General features: G+C 35.3%; 2 long non-coding RNA genes across 2 annotated transcripts; one reads left to right on the top strand and one right to left on the bottom strand.

The window, feature by feature from the left end:
* Positions 1-918: 918 nt before the first annotated feature.
* Positions 919-2,009, top strand: LOC109533097. The gene is made up of 3 exons (XR_002171484.2): positions 919-1,372; positions 1,427-1,561; positions 1,621-2,009. It is a non-coding gene; the product is annotated as an uncharacterized LOC109533097 (long non-coding RNA).
* Positions 2,010-2,754: 745 nt separating this feature from the next.
* On the bottom strand, positions 2,755-4,581 carry LOC109538185. The gene is made up of 5 exons (XR_007280272.1): positions 4,258-4,581; positions 3,946-4,136; positions 3,721-3,871; positions 3,295-3,602; positions 2,755-3,232 (listed from the first exon to the last, which is right to left on the bottom strand). It is a non-coding gene; the product is annotated as an uncharacterized LOC109538185 (long non-coding RNA).
* Positions 4,582-4,676: the final 95 nt, after the last annotated feature.

Here is a 4,676-nt window from a genome sequence, read left to right as displayed (position 1 = left end):
GAGTTACACATCCCCTAGCAGATGGTATACTCTCTCGATAGAAGCTATTCTCTATGGAAGGTGCACCTTGGAAACCTTCGAAATATATGTAGTATGTAAGGTGAATAATTTATGTAGTAATCTTTAAAACAAGACATAGGCTAGTCTTATTTAAACATACCTGGGAGGTATTTTGTTGGAAGACAATTTAGTAATAATCTACCGTTTGCCTTGAAACACACATCGTGGAAATGTCTAGAGCACATAAATACACTGCGAAATTTCAATTTTGCCACTAAATCCTCACATCCCGCCCGCCTGATCCAAATGCATCTCAAATTTTCATTTCTAGGAAGTCGACACCTGAAAATATTGTGGTTTTATTGTGTTATAATTTGAATCCGAAAAATGTGAGACCATGCACCATGCTGGCGTCATCCAGCAATCAATATGTAAATAACTCTAGTAATGCAGCAGCTTACCGTCTAGAACATCTACCATCGCACTGAAGCACACAGCAAAGGTCTTAAACTTATGTTTTAATAAATTATTGATCGCAGAAAGCAAAAAACTTTGCAAGAAACAACGCTTTTCTCTGATACCAGAAAGACGCCTCGCAAAAACTGCAAATCAGCGTTTTTTAAATCAGCACTCACGCTGCAATCGTCGTCATGCCGCCCTCTCGGGGATGTTCAGTTCATTTATGAGTGAGTTGTGTGTGACCAGCAGTAGATGGCCTGGCTGCAATCAAAATCTGGTCGGACCTTGAATATTTGAGTGAACAGGGTCTGAACTTCTTTTATCCTCAATTCGCACGTAAACTTTTCAGTTCCGTTCACAAATTCACCAAGCTTCTTTCACGCATTGAATTCCACGAGAATTTTTCATTTTAATAGACAGGCTAAGTCATGACGTCATCACGGGCGGGAATTTTGAAGACCTTTCCATTCGAGATTTATCCCTATGTAAAATCCCATAAGGATTTTTTTTAATGCTGATTACATAAAATTCAGAAGTTTATAAGGGGTTTTAGCTTATAAATGGAATAATATGGATGATGATTTGAACTGCTGGGAAATAAAATGTTTATAAACGAACAACATAAGACAATCATTTAATTTTTAGTCAAAGCTAGGTTATAATAATTTATCTGTTTACATAGTTGTTCTGACTTTACTACTTATCTACTACTCTAATATATTAATATATAAGCATACTTTCATTGCAAACCGGATCTTTTTTTGTCGTCTTTAGTAGGAACCCCCCTAACTGTGTAGAAATGGTTATGTGTTTTGTGCCTGGGTGTAACCACCATAGTGAGCAAAAAATATGTCGATTTTTTAACATTTCCTGCTAATTCTACAGAGAAAAATAAATGGATAAAATTTATAAGGTAAAATTACCTTCCTTTTCATATGCTGAGGTACTCATTTTATTGTTTTTTTAGACGACAGGATCGAATGCCTTCAAAACACTCACTTGTATGTAGTTGCCATTTCAAAGACAAGAACAGGAAAAATCTGCCAACTATATTTACGTTCAATATGACCAAAACACTGACCTTCCCATCTCCAGAAAAAAGGTATTTTCCGTAATGATATGTATCTCCAGGATACAATAATTAAGTATAAATAATTTTAGGAAAATAACTGAAATTCTTAAACCAGAACAAAGTGTTGTGTCGGATCCTATAACTCATAGCTCAAGCAGTGCCTTACCTGATCTTGATATTGAACTACAACAGCAAGATCAAGTAGCAACATCAGGACACCAATTGCCTCAGGCGTCAACTTCGCGATACTCAAGTGGGTTCTCAGGTGCTTCTCGGGAAGCCGAGAATTATTTCTTAAAGGAAGAAATTAAGTCTTTAACAGAGCGACTTTAGAGAAAATTTAACGACGCGTTTTTCTCATGAACACATTAAAGGAAGTGATAAACAGATTCTAATGTATACGGGAATACCTACAAATGAATTGTTCATGGTGATATTCGATTTAATGAAATAAATTCCATTAAATTATTATTCCAAATGGCAGGTACAAATTATTCCTAAGATAGACCAACTTCTAATGACTCTAATGAAGCTTCGTCTAAACTTGCTTTAAGATTCAATTGTAGTTCTTCAACGGTGACAAATATTGTAATGACATGGATATATGCCCTTCATGAAGTACTGTTTAACCAGCTGATGAACAAGATTCCATCCAGGAAACATAACCAGGCATGTTTGCCTGCAGCTTTTGCAAATTTTAAAAACTGCAAAATTATTTTACACTGCACAGAATTATCTTCTGATATTCCCAGCGCTATGGATAGACAAACGCTCACTTATAGCTCATATAAGCACAGAAATACATGGAAGGTATTAATCGGTACTGCACCCAATGGAGTAGTGACATATGTGAGTAAAGCATATCCAGGGTCGGTCTCCGATAAAAAAATTGTGGAGTTTTACAACACATGGAATGTGGTGACTTGATATTGGCAGACAAAGGCTTCCCCATAAAAGATCTTCTACCCGAAGGGGTATATCTGAACATCCCACCTTTTTTAAGCAATAGTCAATTTACAGAAAGCCAAGTATACGAAACTCAAACAACTGCAAAAGCTCGCATTCATGTTGAAAGGGCCATTCTGCGAATAAAGTGTTTCAACATTCTTCAGAGAGTCCCTCAGTATTATATGTCGCAAATATCCCGGATTTTCCAGTTGTGCGCCGCATTAACTAATTTCCAGTACCCTTTAATTAAGGAGGTTGAAGAATACTATACTTAATTTTAGTTATTTATATATTACAACCGAGTAGTCTCGGCAAATAAATATTTGTATAAAAAAGTTCTAAAATGTCTAAATTTTTGGCCCAGATCTCGTCAAAATTAATCAATACAGTTTCAACTTCCAGCGGAGTCTAAATACATAAGTAACACGTTTCTATTTGATATATGTAAATTTTCTTGAATTTGATGGTAATAATTGTGATTAGTATTCACAAGTACTTCCTTATTTTTATTATAGTGTATTATGTAATTCTTATCCTTTAAACAATCCGAGAGTTTGGACTTCTTAAAGGAACAGAGGCATTTGACTTCAATAATTCCATCATCTTCAAATAATCCGTCAGGGCTAGCTCCAAGGAGTCCTGATTTAGATATCCAAATTCCTGTTGGCACAGCATTTGTTTAAATTATTTTTCAAATAATTTCATGAGTCTTCCCCCATTGGATAGATTTTATCCCGTCCAATGAATAAGCACCTAAAACAAAAGTATAAATATGTTATAAAAAAGTAAAAGATAATAAGTGACATTAAACTTACTCATAATAAGAGATTTAAACAAGCTCTCTGGAAACCTATTTCTGCTACAGCACCCTAAAACTTTTGCAAAGTGGCTAGCTGTAAGCCTGAATTTTCTGATTAAGAACCATTTTTCGTTGTCAGTTTGGCCTGTAGTAATTTTAGCTATAGCCTCAATCTTATCAGTATCAATGACACATTTCTGTTTCACAAATTCTGTTTTATTTGAAGATTTAAGGAAGTCTTCAGAAGTAATAATGTCTTCAATTAATGGGATGTCCACGTCAAAACGGTCTCTACTGATGGGCTCATCCTTCCTTAGTAACCAACTGTAACACCAAAATCACTCAACTTTTGTTGCAGGGCTTCAATATCTTTCTCAGATATTTTCTTCTCAACTGATGTAAATAACTTTGATGGAGGGTGCAAATAATCTGCAGTTTTTACCTCCGTTTCTTCTTTGGTCGTTGGTTTATTCCACAGACATTCCTTATCTGTGATTGAAATGTTATAATGCCAGTGCACTGATATGATGGCATCGCAGTCCCTTAGGGCAGGTACGAGTGGCGCTTGATATTTTATCAGTATCAAGATTGATCTGCAATAAATTAATTTTGCTATTACCCGTTAAGTAGGTACCTACATAAATTACCTAACTAAGATGTTCCTTACCTCTACATTGTACACTTTGTCCTTCATACTCGCTAGGACTTCTCCTCTAATGATACCCAGTGTTGAATCATATTGCATTTTTTTAATATGATTTGAGTGCAGCGCATTTTCACCCCTTTTAATTATTCTATTGTCGTTTTCCAAAAACTCACAAATAGAGGAGATAAGAATAACATGATTCGTAGCCATTCCTACAAATAAAAGTGTTGTTAACAAGGTACATTGAGCACAACCAGCAGCAACCAGTGAATTTAACTTTAAATAAATAACCTAACTTTTCGTTTAATTTAAGGTATTTATTAAAATACTTACTTGTTAAACTGCAGAAATTCACAAAATGGTTCGAGATAATATTCACTCTGTGTAAATAAAGAAGCAAATTCCCAATTTACTAAGGAAACACGAAAAAACCACTAGATTAAAAGCCAATGCTATTCTAAATCATAGATGAAGACATCTATAGATTGCCCACTCCTTTGCACAAAATGATAACAAGGTTTTTTACTGATACTGTCGCCATCTATTAGCTGCTTCCGACTCTCTAACGTCACTGCCCCAATATACCCCCCTCCCCCCGGATGTTCTGTGGTCATTGCTGGGTTTGCGTCCTTACTACTGTATTCAGGATTTGTTATGGTCGGCGAGCCAATACTACAATTGAGATTAAAAGATGCTTAATATTCAGTTCGATATATTTGCAATATATCAAATTGAACATAAACATACTCCTA

This window comes from Dendroctonus ponderosae, unplaced genomic scaffold (assembly GCF_020466585.1).
Source record: "Dendroctonus ponderosae isolate FM_Combo_2020 unplaced genomic scaffold, Dpon_F_20191213v2 Dpon_F_20191213_1, whole genome shotgun sequence".
NCBI classification, from domain to species: Eukaryota; Metazoa; Arthropoda; class Insecta; order Coleoptera; family Curculionidae; genus Dendroctonus; species Dendroctonus ponderosae.
Note: the sequence above shows the minus strand (reverse complement) of the source record. Positions and strands in the feature narration are given on the sequence as shown.